The sequence below is a fragment of the Mauremys mutica genome, chromosome 1 (assembly GCF_020497125.1).
Source record: "Mauremys mutica isolate MM-2020 ecotype Southern chromosome 1, ASM2049712v1, whole genome shotgun sequence".
Taxonomy (NCBI): Eukaryota; Metazoa; Chordata; order Testudines; family Geoemydidae; genus Mauremys; species Mauremys mutica.
Window position 1 is genome coordinate 320,114,819 of NC_059072.1, and position 20,820 is coordinate 320,135,638.

Sequence of the window (20,820 nt, forward strand, 5' to 3'; positions counted from 1 at the left end):
GATGCTGTACAGGAAGAAGCAGCAGGATTTAGACATGGCCTGGATGTGAAGATCTAGAGAAAGGGCTGAGTCAAAGATAATGCCCAGATTATGGTCCTAGCAACAAGCAGGATGGTGGTGTTTGTCCATGGTGACTGAGAAAGGAAGGAGTGGGAAGGACAGGGAGTGGTGTGGTGGTGGAAAGAGATCAGAGCTCTGTTTTGGCCGTGTTGAGGTTAAGATGTCTGTGTAGTATACTCTGAAGAAAACACTGAAAGAGACCCCTTTTGAGGACTACAAAGTCTCTTAGGTATTTGAAGGGGAGGATTAATTTCACATCCCAGCATAAAATTATACAATTCCTTCCCTTCAAAATATCCAGAAAACCCTAGAACACTGCTGCTACAGCTCTTGGTAAAATTTCCCAGTGCTTCACCTTTCCTGGGCAGCAGTGCATCATATCACCTTTACCTAACACACCCACAAGAGGATTAAATAAATACTCTCTTGCATTTCCATAGCCAGTGGCTTTCTTGAATTTCATTCATGTTTTTTAAATCAGATGCCATGTTTCTTCCCAGAACAGGCCTCTTTGATGAATCAGGTTCATTATCATCACTCAGTTACTCCAGTGTGAGTCCATTGATTTCAATGGAGTTACGCCATCAGACAACAAGGAGTCAGGCAGCGTTGCATTAAGATTCACATCAACCGTGGAAGGCAGGTAAACATAATTATCTTTAGTGTTCATATGGGTAGCAGAGGCACAAACCAAGGCAGGGACTTGTCCAAAGTTATATAACTAATAAGTGGCAGATCTGGGAAGAGAAGCCAAGTTTCTTGTCTCCCAGTCCTGTGCTTTAGCCTTTAGACCAAGCTCCTCTCCCCCTCAAATAAAAAAGCCTTCACAATATTAAATAAAAAAAAATAAAACACAAGGAAAACATTACACTAAACTGAGTTCAATTTCTTCTGCATTCTAGACACAGTTCTACAGGCCTATCTGTTTAATGGCAGCAAATTACTTTCTCTTGTAGTTTGTAGTTAGATTTGTATTGAATTTCTCTTCCTGCCCCCTACTTCTCTCTGGTAGCTGATCCATGCAGTGAAATTGGAAAGGTGAATACTGTATACAGGTGCATTCCAAGCAAACTCAGTAATCACAGGGGTTGGTGAAAAGTCTCTGCTTGCAAATTTTATGGCAGTGTGAAACTGATGGGCTGTGTTTGCTGTTTAAACAGAGGAACCTTGGAGTCATAGGAAGAAGCTGCTGACTCCTGAATTCTAGCATCCTGTTCCTTATCAGACCTGTTTATTACGGGTTTCATAAATGTTTTATGAGGCTCTGGTGACTGCATTGCAGAATAGGGGTGGTGGCAGCTGCCTCCAACTTTCCAGCATTATTGACAAAGGATCAAAGAACAGATTTACCACCCTGATAAGATTTGGTGGATAAGAATCCTGCACTGACTTTTTGCCTGCTTCCTGCACTGACAAACACATTGCAGAACTTATTGACAGAGTAATTCTCCCATTGGGCTAATTCCTGAAATCCTTATCTGAGCAAAACTCCCATTGACTTCACCATCCATTCTCAGGCCTATTGAAGATTCCCTGGAAAGGGTAATACATCTTGGGATTGTTTTATCTTTTGGGGCAGGGGCGGTCTCTCAGTGATAGAAATCCCCCTTTAAGAGGGGTCCCCAGACAGCCATGTGTTAGGGGAGTCCTTGGTAGCACCAGAGTTGTACTGCTAGGTAGAGGAAGTTGTCTGGGGCCAGAGTTGCTGTGAACACATGCTATCTCCTATAAATGGCCCTAGTTTCTGACTGATCCAAGCTTTGGGAGTGGTATCCAACATCTAATCTGCAGGAGGACAAGCCCCAGTTCCACGCCCCAACAATATAAGAAAATCCCTATATGGGAAACATTCCCTTTAATCACTACAAGGGAATGAAGGCAATCCAGCTGAGTCAGATTTCAGCATACCAACTACAGTAATAGAAGGATTAATAGAAAGAAAACAGACCATGAGGCAGGACTGTAGGATGTTTAAAGCACAACTTGGAGTCTGACCTCATCTCTGCTATTAACTCCCTGAGTTTCTTTGGGCATGTTTCTTAACTTTTCTATGCCTCATTCCCTCCATCTGGGGGTAAAAATGAAATTCTCTACTTTATAGGACTGTTGTGGGAAGGATATCATTAATGGCTGACCGGCATTTTGAGATTCCCCATGTGGAAGTGGTTGTTGGAGCAACAAGCATTATTAGTCAAGCTTTGCTGATTTTATATCCAGAGCAGTTCCATATTGGAATCCTCATATTTCATTGATATACTGTATGCTCCACAAATAAATCGATTTCATGAGCAGAATGAGTCCTCCCCTCCAAATGCCACCTTATGTGCATTAATAAAACTACTAATAGCTGAAAGCCCATGTATAATGCACACGTCTGAATTATACATACAGATTTTATATGTGTATATATATATACAATTATACATATACATACATATAATTCATACATATATAATTCATAAAGTAAAGTATAATTCATAAAGTGATGTGTGTAAAAAAAAGCCAAAAAATGGCTGAGAACTTAAAAACTGGATGGTAACAGACCACAAATCCCAGTGATGATTGAAGCCGGTGATATTCTAAACAAAAAGAGTGCTGAGGCACACTTGTAACTGCTTCCATCATTTCACATGGACTTAGACATTTTAGGATTCAGAGTGACATCCTGGAACCTTATATACCTACTGTATTTTGGAATCACCTTCAAGGGAGTTTTTCCTGCAGAGAATATGGCGCAAAACATTGAGGGTAGTTCACATTGTTATCCCTAATCAAGGTTTTGTGAAGTAAAGAATTGAAAAATGTAGCTTAAGTTTCAGTAAAAACTTCCTGAGAGTGAGATTGATTAGACTGTAGAATATCTACCAAGAGAAATGCTGGGAAGCCTGTTGTGTGGAGAATTTAATATGACCCCAAAGCACTAATAAATATACAGTAGGGGAAGAACCTGGAGATGAATCAGATATTTTAGGATTTTTTCCATCACTAGCTTCTAGATTTAATTTTATACTATTAACCAAATTTCAGAATTAATTTAAAAATCAAATTCAAGTCATACACACACACACACACACACACATACGCACACAAATAAATATAAAACTTAGAAAAAAGTCTTTTACATTGGACCTTTAAAATGGTCTGTATATATTTCTTAGTTATGGAATACAACAATATATGACAAGCTTAACAAGAAAGCAATAGTGCAAAGTCTCTGACAATTTTCAGAAAAATCAACTTCTTCAACCCAAGCTATATTTTCTTCTAGCTCAGTTTGAATTTATTCTGTTTTGGGGACAGGAGATGAGACTCTAGTTTTTTTAATTTTTATTGGAACAAATTGATCAAGATTTAAAACTGCCCCAATGATGAGCAATTCACATTTACTTGAGGTGCTAAACTTCAAATATGCTGCCCAATAAAAGGACTACAGCTAATCTTGAAGTGTCCATTTTCCTGATTCAGAGACTTCTGCATTGTCTTCAATCATTAAAAAACATAGAAATAAAACCTTCAGGGAAAATGGTTAAACATTTTCCCGCCTCTGCTATGAATATAATTAGGCTGGGAATTATTATATTTTTATGAGTCAATGTCAGTAAACATCAATTTCACTGCACACACACAAACCAATGAAAAAATATTTCCATTGATAATCATCAGAATTTACAGACAGGCAAAGTAAGAAAAATGCTGCTTGAGACCTTATTAGAATTTGATTTAAGGATATTTGCTTTGTATATTTTAACATGTGATCTTCACTATTTCTGTTTTAAAGGTTATAAAGCTTTAACTTTTTGAATCTGAACAATTACTGTCATTAAATAATTGTCTGACAATGCCCTCCTTCCCCCAATTTCCTACAAGTGCAGAAATTTAAATTGATAAAAATAGAAAAAAATCTTTAACATAAACATTGATCTTTTCCATCAAAATTATATTTAAAAAATTTAATTCTGCTAAGCCTGGGCATGAGCCTGCTTCCTGTAGCCTTGAGCTTTGTGGAAGAGGAGAGCATAGTGGCTGTAAACCATGCTACCGAAACAGACTGGTGGTGTTTTACATCCTTTTTGCACAAGTGTAATTAACTACACAACGTGGCAGGTATAAATCAGGAGTAACTCCACTGAAGTCAGTAGAGTTTCACTGGGGTCATTAAGAGACGAATCAGGCCCACTGTTTGGTGTGTGCTAACAACACTAAGCAACACTGACAGACACCCATAGCATCATTATTCCTGGTAAGCATGGCTTTTTATAGCAAGTGCAGCAAGGTGGATGTGGATATTTATCTCCTCTAAACTTGCTTTCTAAACATTATCAACTCCGATTGCTGTCCACAAATCCTAGTCCCAAATCTGAGAGTAATAGGGTTTTACAATGCTGTAAAAATGATATTCACTGGTTCTGGGATTGTCTAGACTACCATTTACACCACCCTTTTATCAATATTGCCATAATTTGACACTTCTGAATGAAGGAGGATTGTAAAGCACTCGCAGACCCTGTAAAACATGTTAAATGGAGATTAGTCTTACTGCTTAGTTTAAGCCTAGTAAAAGATAATTAAATTGACTGATGTAGTTGTAAATCTCACTTTTATCAAATCCTCTCTCTCTTTGTCCTTATGATTTTACAGCATCATTAATGTTGTTGTGACAATATCATTAATCTCCTCGCCTTGCTCACTGGAGAATGAGAGGAAACTAGAAGTCATAAAAACAATCTATTCTTTTCTTATTTGTGTTTCTGTCTTCTCGCTTGTTCTCACATTATAAGCTGTGACTTAATTGAGAATACACTTGTGCTGATGGGTTGATCTTTCTGATGATCTGAAGAAAATCTGTTTTATCAGGCCTTTTATTGAGGAAAAAATAAGAAATAATTCTTCAGTGTCTTTAGGCTCTATGGGTCTGATCCTGTTCCTCACAAAATCTGTTCAGCACCTCACAAGAGACAATTCCCTAGAAGCTCTGGCTCAAATTGATGAGGTAATATTGAGTAGTTGTTCAAGCAGTAGACTGGGAGACAGGACTCCTGGGTTCCAGTCTGAGCTCATGCAGAGACTTATTGTGTAACCTTGGGCAAGTCCTTTTTCCTCAGTTTCTCCATGGGTAAAATCAGCTTAACATTTCCCCACCACAAAAGGGGTACGGCAAGGGTCAGTTAGTGAAGGTTTGTGAAGCATTTGAGACCTGGAAGTGACAGGTGCTCTTTAGGCGCAACGTGTTATTATTTTAAATGATCGTTGCCAGCAGGGGCGGCTCCAGGCCCCAGCATGCCAAGTGCGTGCTTGGGGTGGCATGCTGTGGGGGGCGCTCTGCCGGTCACCAGGAGGGCGGCAGGCGGCTCCGGTGGACCTCCCGCAGACGTGCCTGCGGAGGGTCCGCTGGTCCCGCGGCTCCGGTGGACCTCCTGCAGACGTCCGTGGGAGGTCCGCCGGAGCCGCGGGCCGGCAACCGGCAGAGTGCCCCCCATGGCGTGTCGCCATGCTTGGGGCGGCGAAATGGCTAGAGCCGCCCCTGGTTGCCAGGGTCATTCTAATGAATCCTTAAACTGAGTTAAGACCCCTGTGGTCTGGCTGCATGCAGTTCAGACTCTGGTGAACAAAGAGCTCTTATCTCAGTGAAGTTATATAGAAAGATTAGGAAGAAACTTATCCCATAGGCATGCTATTGGATAATGCTTCATTCTGAGCGTTTGATGTTTTCCTCAGAAGGATCTGATTCTGGCCATTGTCATACTGGAGGTTGGGAGCAGAGCAAAGTTAAAGTCATCCCCCACCACCATCCTGGTTCTTCTCTGAGCAGGGCAGCTTTGGGGAAGATCAAGCCCTGGGGAGCACTCACACATGGTGTTGAAAACCTCAAGCATACAAAAAATCATGAGATTGGCTTAACAATGATGAGATTTTAAAATAGATTGGGGACTCTTTATCCACCCACTCAGGTTTTGGCACCTTTAAGATGCCCTTGGGTCACATTTTCTAAATGAAAGCTGGGATTCCCACATCATCACATGCCACCTAGAGCTGGGGCTTCAAGCAACACACCTAGTGGTTTGTTGTGTGACCCTCAACAAAGTTGCAGGAGTTGGCAACCCTGCCCATGCACACTCCTTTTCCATTGACTTGGGGGAAGGGGTAATAATCAGACTGCTGGTGGCAAAACTTGTTTCTCTCCTTCATGGCGGGTTATCAAGCAAGACGGCCATGTCGATGTGTCTTCTGGGAGAAAGGAGCATGTATAGGTATGATTTTTCCACTAATGGCACGTGCATAAGGCAGACATGTATGTGTCTGAGGGCTGTGATGTTGGACATTGTTATACCTCTGATTTCAGCATGAGAGTGAAAAACTGGCAGCTTTAGTGGGTGTGTTGGTTAAAAAGAATCTTCATAAAACTAACCCCAATTACGGGCACACCCCATTCACTGTGTTTTGGGTAAAGCCGGGGATGGAGGCTTTTAGGTTGTCTTTACTTCTTTCAGGTATCTCTGACCACATCAGTTACAGCTGTTTTCAGACCTCACCCAAAATGGTTTCTTTCCTCCTTTCCCTATGTGTTGGTCCCTCTGTGTAATTATTTCTTACAGTGCAGCCTCCATCACCCAAACGTTACTTTTCTGAAACCTGCTATTATCCCAAACAGGGTTATTTACCACCCTAAGCTTTAGCTGGGGACAGAAGGTCATGCACCTTAGATTGAGCTAGGGACATAGGACCACGTCCCTTAGCTTTAGCTGGGGATATAATCCCCTTTCAGATAACGGGCTTTCAGATAAGTGAAGTTCAGATATTGAAGCTGTCTGGCTTTGCCAAGGTCAGCTGGCTCAGCAGGGCCTTAGCCACATCACCTTGTGTCTTGCCTGAGGCACTTTAACTTGGGCCCAGTGTGAACAGCACTTCAGTTAAGTTACTGTAGCTGAAGTACTGGGTCCTGCTGAACAAACCAGCTACTGAACAAGCCTGATGAACAAGGCACATGACTGCCTGTAATTGAGGGAACCAGCCAGCTGGCTGCGAAATCTGCAGACAGGATATTCTCCTGGCCAGCTTCTTTGGCTGCCCAAATCTGCCTAGTTGTCAAGGAGGTTATAGGTTTCAAGATGGCCCTTGAGAATTTTAGGTAGTTGGGGTTCTATTGGATTTAACTGAAGCCAAAGTAACCAATCAGGTGTGTAAAGGGGCGGACCCTTTGTCTGTTTGGGATAAACATTGTGTGAGCTTTGTTTAGGGGGTCCATAATCCAGTGTGTAAATGACAAGCAAGCATAAATACAGTGCTTTCATATGTGGCTTTTCTCCAATATTTCTATTCTTAAATAAGGACTAGCAAGTTTGAAAGTCCAAAGATAAGAAGCCTTCTCAGCACAAATACATACAGAAGCATAAAGTTCATTTGGAGGGCACTCCTTCTAGCAAGTGCTGCTTACCTTTTGAACTTTCAGATAGCTGGCACGAAGAAAACAGGGAGTTTCCTCCAACTCATTTCAGATTGCCAGGGTGCAAGAGTCATCTCTGTGAAGAGGGCCAGCCATGGCCTATGCCCTTATGCCCTATTCTGAGGGGTTAAGTGGGATTTACATGGTGCACAGGCCCCCTGCAGAGAGGTGAATTTCATCCCATTCACGTGACAGAACACAATGGAATAGAAACAGTTTGTTCCAAAGGGGACAGGGAAAAAAGATGTGCTAGATATTGTTTAGAATAGTATATTGTATAGCTGAACTTCCATATATTCTGAGATCATACTAGATACAAGATGATATGAACGCTGGGGCTAATATACATATTATGTTTCTGGGGCATATATACACCTTGTATTTGTCATATAATGGTATCCACTGTTAGCGTGCTAGTGTAGATTTTGTCTGGTAAAGAAGTGGCTAACCTTAAAAAAGCTTCTTAGTAAATGTACAAAAACACTGAAGTGAAAAACTAGTGCAGAGATCTATGTGAAGAGAGATCTGGAAGATCCCTCTCGCAGCTGGGTCAGAATATACAGATCTGTAGAAGTCAAAGGGCAGAGTCCAGTAGATGCTCTCCTTTCATAGTGCGCAAAGATCTGCCACCACTTATGGTTTAAGTATTTTGGCTTTGATCCTCTGCTGAACTGAGAGGTGGGGCATGTCAGGGAACTGGACACAGCTCCCCGACTCTGCGGCCAGTTCAGCATCTGGGAGCTGCTGTAAACCCTGCCAGCTGGGAAAAGTACCCAAAGGACTCTCTGCCATCTAGAAGTCACCAGACTGCAGTAGGCTCCAGCCATATTCCCTCCCTATCTCCAACACCCCCGCTACACTATTGCTGTAAGAAAAGAGGGTGGCACAGGAAATAGTGGTGTCACTTCTGTGCCCATTGGATATAGAGAGCAAAATGGCCAGCAAATCTCGCCACTTATCTTCAAAACAGGCAGAGTCTGGCCCCAAGATTTGTATGGCCACCAGTTCATGGAGTTAGAGTTTTTCTGAGCCACAACTCAGATGCCTGTAATTTATAGTTTGCATGGATGAATAGTCTGTAGTCTCTGATCACATAGAGAAATTGTACCCAAGCAAAATTATGAAGTTTTAAACCTTGTTTCATACCTAAAACACTCACGCTCCAGCCATTTCTCTGCCAATTAAGTGCCTGATCATATACACACTTACCCACAAGAGTAGCCTCACTCAGGCAAGTAGTTCTCTCTATGCAGATAGGTCTCCAGTCACTCACGTATGTTTTGCAAGATTTGGCCCTAAACTAATAACTCAGATTATCTGGAAGTGTAAATATCATCATGTTTTTGCTGACTATTGGAGATTTACTGCTCTTCAATAAAATGTGCACGTTATTTGACTCAAATTATATTCAGTTCAAATTGTTTTCTAAAAAGATTAATATTTGAAAGAGATGTCAACAATTTTCACTCTTTAAATTAAGAGTAATAGGTTTTTATAGCACAATATAAAGATATCAACTGGAAAAGCTATGGCCATCAATGGCTCTATTTTTTCCCTTTATCTATTGATATAGCCCTAATTTGACACTTCTGTGTAGAGGAAGCTTGTAAAGAGGCTGTCGACCCTATAAAGCAAGTTACATTTAGATTAGTCTTACAGCTCACTTATAGCTCAGTAAAATGACAATTAAATTTACTGATGTGGCTATAAACCCTCAAGTATCTGAAATTAGTTTCATTCCTACTTATGACAATACAGCTTCATTAGTGTTTCTATTTATCCCCAGGCCAAGACTGGTCTGGCTGCAGGGAAACTTTGTGCAGGTGGATACAAGGGTCTACTGTATTATCCAGGGGTTGTAATACAGTCCTGTGTGCACCTGTATCATCCACTTGTGTGTAATTCTGTATCATTGCTCCTTCTAGCTGCATTTGCAATTTAGTTTAATGATAACGTGTCCTGTATTTATCTCACTGAGTTTAAACATCAGGAAAATGTAGGTAAACATTTGACACAGCAGAAAGAATCATCCCTAGGCCTCTTTTATTCAGGCAGTAAATCATTTTGTGTTGTCTTGCTTTGACTTCCACTGTCATCAGGATTAGCTACTTGCGTACTGGAGTTAAACATTTTGGTCTAGGTTTTGGCCTGTCCTTGCCCAGGTGCAGGGACCTTCCTCACTTTCTTGCACTTGGAGTCCCTGTTCCCATCTAGTATCCCCAGAACAGTGCACAAGCCAACCAAAAGAGGGCAAGGTGCATGCTCAGACCCCTATGCCAGAGAGATCCCGGAGACACGGGTGCCTCCAGAACTTTTTTTGGTCTCTGTGCATTGGACTTCTGATCGGAGAAGCTGGAGCAATATACCCTGCTTAGATATCTGTACAGGAACAAGTGACTTTACAGAAACGCTGTTATTGCTTTAGTTAATGTTGAATTATTTGGAGGAAACGTTATATGCACAGGACATTGAGTCAGATGTTTTGCCAGACTTACTTTTGAAAGACTGAAAATGCATCTAGACACAAATAGAGACAGTCAAGTCCCGTACGTAAACAGCAGCACCTGGCCACGGTTAGGGGCTGTGGGCCAAAGTCTGTGGTCAATAAAAAAGGATTGGCTCCACCTGCTTGACAAAGGCAGCATTTAGGATTGCTCTGTATATTGGTTTGACATTTTTCAGGTACTGAACACATGGAAAACTTTAAGACAAAAATGAATTCCTGAAAAACTCCACAAGGGTCTGGTAATAATTCACACTCCTCCTTCATAGCTCCTTCTAGGCAAGAATCTCAATTTGCTTTGCAACCATTAGTTTATGTAGCCTCACAGAGCCCCTATGCAGTAAGTATAGTCATCAGACCTTCACACATGGGGAAACTGAGGTACGGAGCAGTTAAGTGCTTGGCCCAAGGTCAATGGCAGAGTCAGGAAGGGAGCCCATGCCTAATTCCCTGCTATGTTCTTTGATCAGCCACAAGATCCTGCCTCCATATGCTGCTAAAGTGATCAGAGTCAGAACAATGTGCTTGGGGGTCACCCTCACATCCCTGTCCCCAATTAAGGTACACGTCCTGAAGGCTCTCACACTCCTTCAGCGGGTCACAGCGAGGCCAATTTGGTTTTTACTGACTCTTCGCTAGCTAGTAGTGGGCGTAAACAAGTACCAGGAGCTAGACTCTCTCCTGTGGAAGAGAAGAGCTTTACAATTCAGTTCACACTGGTAGAGTTTAGAAGCTGAAATTCTGCAGAGATTCTTTTCAATTAGTGATTTTTCAACTATTTTTTAGATATTGATGGCCAACGGGGTGCTAGGCCCTATACAAATATATCAGAGCGCGCTGTCTCGTCTTCAGGTTTACCTACGCTCTATTCTCAGATGCAGGCAGAATAGGTCACAAACCCCTCTAGAGCAGCTGCTCATTGTGCAGGCTCAAGAGCTGGCAGAAATCTTGCCGAGACTGTTAAATAAGTGTGATTCAGGGAGGCATGTGAAAGCCGGGTCCTAGTGTCGCTAGAACTGGGAGTAAGTAATCTAGTGAAATGGGCAGTTGTCAGCAGGTTTACAGTCTACATGCAATTCCTGATTCGAAAGCAATTACTTTTTGGCTTGCACAGCCTGTCTTGTTAGTAAGGGAAAGGCTCAGGAATGATTCAAGGGCATGTGTGCAGATAGTAAGGGGAAAGAATTGCCCAGAAAATAAATCCACAAAAAATGAGATCAGAGTTCACTTTTGATCATTGCGTATCAATATGTACATATGAAATAAAGCATGTTCCAAAACATGACACTCCTTTGGTGCCTTTTTCCATATAGTTTACATGCTTTGTCTAAAATCTAATTTGAATTCAAATATTTAGGCTCATTAAGTTCTTTGGGAGAAGAGATACTTCTCTTCAAATTATCTATTATTTATATAGTGCTGTAAATGTTCATAGCTCATTCAACACTTAAAATCCCTGACCTGATAAACTTCCAGAGTTAAACAATAGAGTTGAACAGGAACAGCACAGAACAACTCAGCACAAAACTGAGCAGCTAGCAGCTGTATTTTTTTTATTTTTATCTTTTTTTTTAAAACAAGCACCCAACTGAGGCAGTGTCTGTGCTCATTAATGGATAAGATTCTGTAACTCCTACCTAGGTGAAGTAGCATATTCACTTAGATCTCAATCCAAGCCCACTGAAGTCAAGGGAGTAGGCCTGAGCCCTCAGGGCTAGATTTCAGTATGAATATCTACCCTGAACAAGGGGTAGCACGTAACTGTGCTGCTACAGGAACACACCAGGGAATGAATTGTGACTCAGTTACAATTTACTCCATGATCCCCCTTGCCCAATAAGGAAGTTATCAGCTATTGGTTAATACCTCACTTTCTCTTCAGTGCCTGCTGAACTCTCCTTACTGTTGCAGGGGGGTCAAGGCTCTGCCCATTCCCCTCCTTTGCCCATCTGCATGGAAGCAGGAATAGTAGCTCCATGGAACCTGTCTACCCCATGCACTGGCTCATGATGTATGGCCCATTTCTCCCCTGCTTGGATAGAGCAAAAGACAATCTTGCCCTTAAGAAATTCCATTGACCTGAACAGGACTATTCACATAAATAGGAGCGACTAAACAATGGCTTCAGACTCTGGTCCTTGGATATTCCCACAAGGTGCTGTGCACCCAAGAAACCTCTAGGTATATAAAATGAGGAGAGATTTACACTGTTGTGATCGAGTGCTTGAAAATTATTGAAAGCTGCACCAATGCAGCAGGTATGCAACAAAATGGAATCTTCCGACACCAAAATGAACACACATCCCAGATGGAACACATGCTCAGTTCTCCTCTGTTCAAAATAGAGGCAGGTGTTTCTCACATGCTCATTCCTGAATTTTACACCCCACACTAGTGTATCCCTTCAACTGCACAGTTGGTTTATAAATTGCTTGTGCAAATATTTTAAAATCAGTTTGTGACAAAAAAGGGGAGTAGGTTTTTGTTTTGTTCCTCCCCAGTAATAAAACACTTATATTTTCAGGAAAGCTAGAAATTAAGAGGCTTGGTTAGAAAATTACAAATCTGTAGCTGTTTGCTAGTTTCACATCCATGGCCCTATTTTGAAATCTGCTGTGTAGCAATGCTGCCATCTTGTGTAGAATAGGAGGTTGTATTTTATTTGGCTTGGCAGGTTTCCTTTCCAACATAGGAACTAATCACAGAACTCCTAACAGAGCCTATTCCTCAAAGTCTACTGCAGTTGCTTACCAATTTGCCCCTCTTATAATTCTTCTTTATCATTAATATAGTTTCAAAAATTTTGCTTTTCAGACAGAAATAAAGACAAATTCATACCACAATAATTTTATATTCTTGCCTGTTGTCCTGAAACCCAGCTGAAGTCAATGGAAGTGGAGACTGCAAAAGCATCTTGTAGGAATGGGCTACAAATTAGATGACAGAAGTCAAAGGGTTTGGGGATGGGATGTGACAAAAAAAATCTTGTCATTTTAATTACTTAACTGTTTGTTGACACTCCTAGTTTCTGTATTTTGAGGGTCGGTGCCAGGGGGATTGAAAGGAAGGAAGCCTAGAACATTCTACAATTACAGTGATGATTGGTACTAAACCATGGATATGGACCATGGATTCAGTTTTCCAAGGAATAGAAACTCTGTGGTCCCCAAATCCAGGCAGCATCTGGTCTCCCCATCCTGTAAATACTAATGTCCTTTCTCTTTCATCTAGGTCTATTCTGCCTACAGATGCTGAAATAGTCTGTCCTGTACAATAAGGCTTTTGAATTTGAGATGGTTACATTCTATACTGCCACTCGCTCAGCTTCCATATCTGGTACATCTAGAAAAGGTCTCCTCCCTAACATCTGCTGTTTTCAAACCAGATCATGAGGCTTTGGGAATCCTTTGGGTCTCTATTCAGCATCTCATATCTCAGTAATGCCATATTTGCCACCACTTCTGTGGAGTTGTGACATTACCCAGGATATTACAATCTGGACTGATGAACAGCTGTGTCCTCTCAATTCTCTGATCTGTGGTGCCTTTTACACTGCTTCACTGAGAGCAACCACTCCTGTTATGTATGTTACTCCCATTTACAATATATGAGGGCTATGGAGCCAGCGACTCTTGAATTACACAGCAGAGCAACACCAACAAATTCCCAGTCTGAGACTTTCCCCCAGAAATGTGCATCTTCAGAACATAAGAACAGCCCTACTGGGTCAGACCAAAGGTCCATCTAGCCCAGTATCCTGTCTTCTGACAATGCCAGGTGCTTCAGAGGGAATGAACAGAACAGGTAACCAAGTGATCCACCCCCTGTTGCCCATTCCCAGCTTCTGGCAAAGAGAGGCTAGGGACACTTCAGAGCATGGTTTTGCATCCTTGATCCTCCTGGCTAATCGCTATTGATGGACCTATCTTCCATGAACTTATCTAGTTCTTTTTTGAACCCTGCTGTAGTCTTAGCTTCAAAACATCCTCTGGCAAAGAGTTCCACAGGATGACTGTGCATTGTGTGAATACTTCCTTGTGTTTGTTTTAAACCTGCTGCTTATTAATTTCATTTGGTGACCCCTAGTTCTTGGGTTATGAGAAAGAGTAAATAACACTTCCTTACTTACTTCTGCTCTCTCCCGAACAACACAAACTCATAAAGTCCATCATTTTATTAATAGAAAATGATGGGATTTGTGCCTATTATCCCAAATGGAGTTTCCCAAACACTCTAATCTAAACCAGTTTGTCTGGATTGAACAACAAGTTTATTAACTACAAAAGATAGATTTTAAGTGACTACAAGTAATGAGGCATAAAAGTCAGAATTGATTACAGGAAAAGAAAAGTAAAATCCAGCTAATGCCTAACTTAACAAGCTAAGTAGAGGCAAAGTAAAGGTCTCTCTCACTACATATTTCATCAGTCTTACCGGCTGAATTCCTTTCAGTCAGGATCCGTCCCCCTGTCCAAAGCGGTTTCCTTTGTTCTTCAGGTGTTGTGAATGCTGTGGGTAGAGAGAAAGGGATAGATAATTTGGGGCATGTATTCTTCCTTTTAGTTTTTCTCTTCTTAAAGAATCATCTCTAGCTGGGGTTCAGGAGACAAAGTTTGTGTGAACAGGAACCCACCACTGTTTCTTTGTCAAGATGTAAATGTTTTGCCCACACCCTCTTTCCTGCCAAAGAATGGCCACTTAACCAGCTGATGGTCCATTTGATTTCGACACCTGCCTGAGATGTTGGCTAGCCTTTCATCTCTGGGGAACTTGGAACATTCCTTAGTAAAACCACATAGTACAATTTTATATCTTTACATGCAATGCTGCCACACATTTTTCCAGGACAATAATGATCAGCAAATTGTGATACCTCACAAAGCATACTTTGTACAAGTTTTATCATAGTCCTATAAAAGGGGCAAGCATAGGGATACAGTCTGTCATAGGGGTGTCATGATATCTATCTGCAGAAAGGGAATGTGGGGACTGGTTTTAAAACTATACTTGCTTATTTTTTGCTTCACAGACTCAGCTCCTCTGGGAAGGGTCTGAACAAGTCCAAAGAGGAAGCAAAGTCTCAAAAAAAATCCAAAGATTTCACAGCCTATTTTCAGGTCCCAGGGTCCTCTTCCTTGGACCCAAGAGGAGCAGAAGAAATGGATGTTTGGAGTAAGCCAGCTTAGTGGAGTGCACATTGTGGTGGAAGACAAGAAGCCAAGGATGTAGGAGAGAATGGAATGGAGGGATGAGTGAGCTGGAAGTGGGGGACACAGTGGTTAAGAACAGGGACTGCAGGTCCTGGAAAGGCCAGCAGAAGCAGTGGGAGATGGTGAGTAATGAAGGACATGAACTAGAGATAGGAGACAGAAAATGTGTATATGCGGAGATCAGAGGAAAGCATTGTTTAGTGGTGTGTGTAATGCCAGCAGGGAGCAAAGAAAGGCATGTGTGATTACTGAAATAACTGCTTTATTAGTGATAACCCAGAATTAGACACAGTCCACACTACTTCCAGGCATAATAAAATTTACAACAATATTAACCTTTAAAGAGCAACAAATACATCTCCCCACTTCTAGCTTCAGAAACACTTCACATTCTGAAGATCCCAGTGAAGCCTGAGTATAAACTTTAATGGAGGTAGAGTACCTGAGCCTGTTGACAGGATTATTCTGCTACCCCTATTGCTGGATGTCTATTAATCTATTATGCTTCTTGCTGCTCAGAATCTTTACTTTTTTCATCCCCCTCCCTACCTCTGTTTTCTCTAGCCATGGCCTTATTCTCATTTTTCATCTCCTTGTTCTCTGACTCCAGCCTTAACCTTTTTCTTCCTTTTGATTTTAGGCCTGGTCTTTTCCTCCTTTATCCCTTTGGCTTTAATCATGCATACTCTTCCCCATGGCCTTAGACTAGCTTTATTTTCTTCTCAACCTTTTCCTGGGTTTCCACATTCTCTACCTCAGGACTCCTCTGAGGAGCTAATTCACAAAGTGACCAGGGCAGACCCTCCCCCTCTACATCATCAGGTCTATACAAAGATTTCTGAAGGGCAGCTTTGTCTATCTTCAACTTCCAGCCACTTGCTCTTGTCATACTTTTATCAGCTAGACTGAAGAGCCCTCTAGTATCAAATTGCTGTTCCCCATGTAGGTACTTATAAACTGATCAAGTTACTGCTTAAATTTATCTTTGTTAAGCTAAATAGATTGAGTTCCTTGAGTCTGTCACTCTAAGGCATATTTTCTAATCCTTTAATAATTATCGTGGCTCTTCTCTGAACCGTCTCCAATTTATCAACATCCTTCTTGAACTGCTAACACCAGAACAGGACACAATACCCAGTAGCAGTCAAACCATTGCCACATACAGAGGTAATAGAACCTCTTTACTCCTCCTCAATATTCCACTGTTTATTAGAGCCCAAGGATTGCACAAGCCCTTTTGGCCACAGCATTGCACTGCTTGTTGCCATTAATTATACTACCCCCTTTAATTCTTTAAGGATCGAGTCCCATATCAGTCATTCCATTAATTTGCCCAGGATTTATGTCAAACGGACAGATCTGTAATTACTCAGGTCATCCCATTTACCCCTTCTAAATATTGGCACATTAGCTTTCTTCCAGTCTTCTGGAACTTCCCCGTTGTTCAAAGTTTCTACTGAAAAAAACAACATTAATAGTTCCGAGATCTCCTTGGCCAGCTCTTTGGATGCAAGTTTTCAGGACCTGCTGATTTTAAAGTGTCTAACTTTAGTAGCAGCTGTTTACTATCTTCCTGGGTTACTGTTAGAATGGAAAGTGGTTTTTTGTACTGAAATTTACATCCTCATGCTCCCCTCTGATATTTCGTGGCAATAGCTGTTCCTGTCTTCCCCCTCCCAGAACAGCATCTTTACTGATTAATACACATTCTTCTGATCTCGAGTTAGGCCTTATCAGAATCTGTATCATCATCGTGTGTGTGTGTGTGTAAGGAAATTGACTTAGTAGTCAGACTGAAATACAATATTAACCATTCAAAAGTCAATGTAGCACTTTTTGTATAGGTAACAGTAGAGTTACCAAGTTTTTCTGACTTTGAAGAGTAATACGACCTACAGGAATATCCTCCCTATACCAGGACGCAGTGGGTGAAATCCTGGCCCTATCAAGATCAATGGTAAATCTGTAGATTTCAATAGAGCCAGGATTTCACCGACTGTTTTGGGTATTTTTTTTAAAACTGAAAGTGCATTACTTTATAAATGCTAGAGGAACTCAGACACCCAGATCCTTTTATGGATCTGAGCAAAAAGTACAAGTTAGGCACCAGTGAGATCCTCAAAACCCCTACTCAACTGCCACCTAACTCTGGAGGCATCTAGAATCCCCAGGCATTAAGTTTCTGCCAGCGGGCATGCACACAGCTGCTTCAGTCTAGGACCCTGGGTGCCTACACCCTTGTGGGATCCTCAGCTAGACATTCCCCTGCATATTTCAATTGTGGGGCCTAATCGCTTAGAAATTCTCACAGCACAGCTAAACCCAGACAAAATGGCTATGGGACAACAAGGAGGTGGCAGCCTCCCCTGTAGCCTTTAGCCCAGTGGTCAGGGCACTCACCTGGGCTGTAGGATACCCAGATTCAATTCCCCCCTCTACCTAATGTGGTGCAGGGATTGAAACCCACGACACCATCGCTTAAGAGAGTGCTATAACTGCCCTCCCCCCAATGAAATATCACAATCTCTCCTGTTGAAACAGTCCCACTGTGTAGAAATAATGAAACGTACATTAGACCAGAAAGAGAACGATGCTATAGTCCACTGGTTAGGGCATGGACCTGGGAGGTGGCTGACCCAAACTCAAATCCCTGCACCACAATAGGCGGGGGATGGTGAATTGAACCTGGGGCTCCCACATTCTGGGTGAGTGCCTCAACAGCTGGGCTAAAAGTTAGGTCCTCTTAGTTCAAGGAGAGGGTTCCAAGCAGACCTACGCATCTCCCTCCAGCTAGATTTAGGTGCTAAGCCCACTAAGGGAGCAGGATGTAGCCCACACCCCACTCAGCATTTCCTGTTGGCTAGCTTAGGTGGTTCTGTTCAGCTTGCTGGCTTGTGTGGATCCCAATTCTAAGGCACCTATTTCACCCCATGCTTTGTATAGAAATCCTGGGCAACTAACTCTGTGCTCTGGCTGGTGAGGTGCCTAAAAGTTAGGAGTGCAACATTTAAGTCCCTTTGTGGATCTAGGCTCAGTGTCTCTGGTCAGCCACAGTGAATGTCTTCATGAACAAGGTCAGCTCCTAGACTGCTGCACTGGGCAGCACAGTATTGGGAGGAGGTGACCAGCCCTCTGTGGAGAAAGAAGTGGTTCGGGACTATTTAGAAAAACTGGACAAGCACAAGTCCATGGGGTTGTCTTTCCTTTTTTAAAGATGGGCACTACATTAGCCTTTTTCCAGTCATCCGAGACCTCCCGCGATCGCCATGAGTTTTCAAAGATAATGACCAATGGCTCTGTAATCACATCCGCCAACTCCTTTAGCACCCTCGGATGCAGTGCATCTGGCCCCATAGTGTTGGGCAGGACATAACCCCCTCTGCTGGAGACAAGCACTTCACACTAGTCAGTAATTCTCTCCTGTCTGGTGAGTTACAGAGGCATGCTCAAATATTACTTTACAACATGGAATACAGATGTTGTAAGTGAGATTAATGCATGCAGCAACTCACAAGCATTCAATATGGCCTAAACACATTATCATTCTAGTACCTATTACAGCAATACTAACACATAGGTGAGCCAAACTGGTTCCAGCTATGTATTGGTCAGTATTCAATTGAGGTATGGGGGCCTTTGCATGAACTGGCACCTGGTAGGCCAGCATCACACCACACTCGTGCACACACACACACACACAGAGCTAAATCCTCTACTTGGGGCTTATCTACACAGCAAAGTTAGTGCACGGTAAGATAGGGTGTGACTTTAAAGGGTATTAACTACCTGGCACTAATTCCCTGTCTGGACTCTCTTAGGCCTGGTCTACACTAGGACTTTAATTCGAATTTAGCAGCGTTAATTCGAACTAACCGCTCAACCGTCCACACCAGGAAGCCATTTAATTCGAACTAGAGGGCTCTTTAGTTCGAATTCGGTACTCCACCCCGACAGGTGGAGTAATGCTAAATTCGACATGGCTAGCTCGAATTAGGCTAGGTGTGGATGCAAATCGAACTTAGTAGCTCCGGGAGCTATCCCACAGTGCACCACTCTGTTGACGCTCTGGACAGCAGTCGGAGCTTGGATTCTCTGACCAGCCACACAGGAAATGACCCGGGAAAATTTGAATTCATTTTCCTGTCTGGGCACTTTGAATCTGACGTCCTGGCTGGACATCGGGGCGAGCTCCACAGCACCTGCAACGATGCAGAGCTCTCCAGCAGAGGAGTCCGGCCAATCCAAGAATAGAAAGAGGTCCCCAGCATGGACAGACCGGGAAGTCCTGGATCTGATCGGTGTGTGGGGCGAGGAGTCTGTGCTGTCGGAGCTGCGCTCCAGCAAGCGGAATGCAAAGACCTTCGAGAAGGTCTCCAAATCAATGATAGAGAAAGGATACAGCCGGGATGCAATGCAGTGCCGCGTGAAAATCAAGGACCTGAGACAAGGCTACCAAAAAGTCAGAGCGGCAAACGGACGCTCCGGAGCCCGGCCCCAGACATGCCGCTTCTACGAGGCACTGCATGCCATTCTAGGTGGGTCTGCCACCACTGCCCCACCAGTGACCGTGGACTCAGTGGATGGCATAGTGAACCTGGACAGTTCCTCCTCGATGTTCGCCGATGGGGAAGATGAGGAAGGGTCTGTGGAGGACGGCGCAGGCGACAGCGAACACAAAACCGCTTTCCCTGACAGCCAGGATCTCTTCATCACCCTCACAGAGATCCCCTACCAACCCTCCCTGGCCGTTAACCCGGACTCTGAATCAGGGGAAGGATCAGGCGGTAAGTGCTATAAACATGTAAACATTTATTTTTTATAAAACAGGTATAAAAAAATAGAAATGCTATATATAAAATTTTCAATGAAAAACTATATGAAAAGTAGGTCCACACATATAGGGATTGAACAATAATCCTCCAGGGACAATTCAAGAAAGGTCTCATTTAGGTCCTCGAAAAGCCTCCGCAGGAGGTTCCTGGGGAGAGGTGCCTTGTTGGGTGCTCCGTGGAAGCACACTCTTCCGCGCCAGGACATCCTTATGTAGATGGGAATCATCGCCTCCAGAAGCATGGCCGCATATGGTCCTGGTCTCTGCAGGGCTTCCCTTAGCATCCGCTCTTTGTGACTCCGAGGGACCCGCATCAGGGTGATCTCGTTCATGAAATGCAGCATCTAATTAGGGCAATTAGTGTATTGTTACTGTTGTGAATGGTTGACTTTTACTTTGCATAACAATGACCCTCGCTTAACAGCCACGTGTTGTAGGCCACATAGGAAAAGCATACATTGATCTTTCCCGTGCACTGGCGGGAGTGGCTGGAAAAGGGTCAGAGTATATGATTTCCAGATTGCCTTTAGCGGGAGGGCACAGCTATCCATTAACTGATAAGCAGAATGTACTGTAAGGCTTACCAGGACTGTCTGCTAGACGGATTCAGCTGTCTCTCCCCACTTGTCCGCTCTCCTGTGCAATGCCGCAGCCAATGAGAGCGTATTCCGAAATCTCGAACTTGTCCTGAGATCTCGTGAGACTTGTTGCCCTGTATGGTCTTGTTCAGAGAAACTGACTAGACTGTGTTCACTGTTCGCAAACATGTATCTGT

At 42.8% G+C, this 20,820-nt stretch overlaps 1 long non-coding RNA gene across 4 annotated transcripts in view; it reads left to right on the top strand.

Moving 5' to 3' along the window:
• Window positions 1-20,820, top strand: part of LOC123361958 — a 117,365-nt gene that overhangs the window by 2,029 nt on the left and 94,516 nt on the right. For 3 of the 4 annotated variants that reach the window (XR_006576299.1, XR_006576298.1, XR_006576297.1), the window contains exon 2: window positions 561-703. This is a non-coding gene — a long non-coding RNA (uncharacterized LOC123361958). Of the gene's footprint in view, window positions 1-560; window positions 704-15,033; window positions 15,337-20,820 lie in introns of all 4 variants that reach the window. The other variant, XR_006576296.1, reaches the window with a different exon arrangement.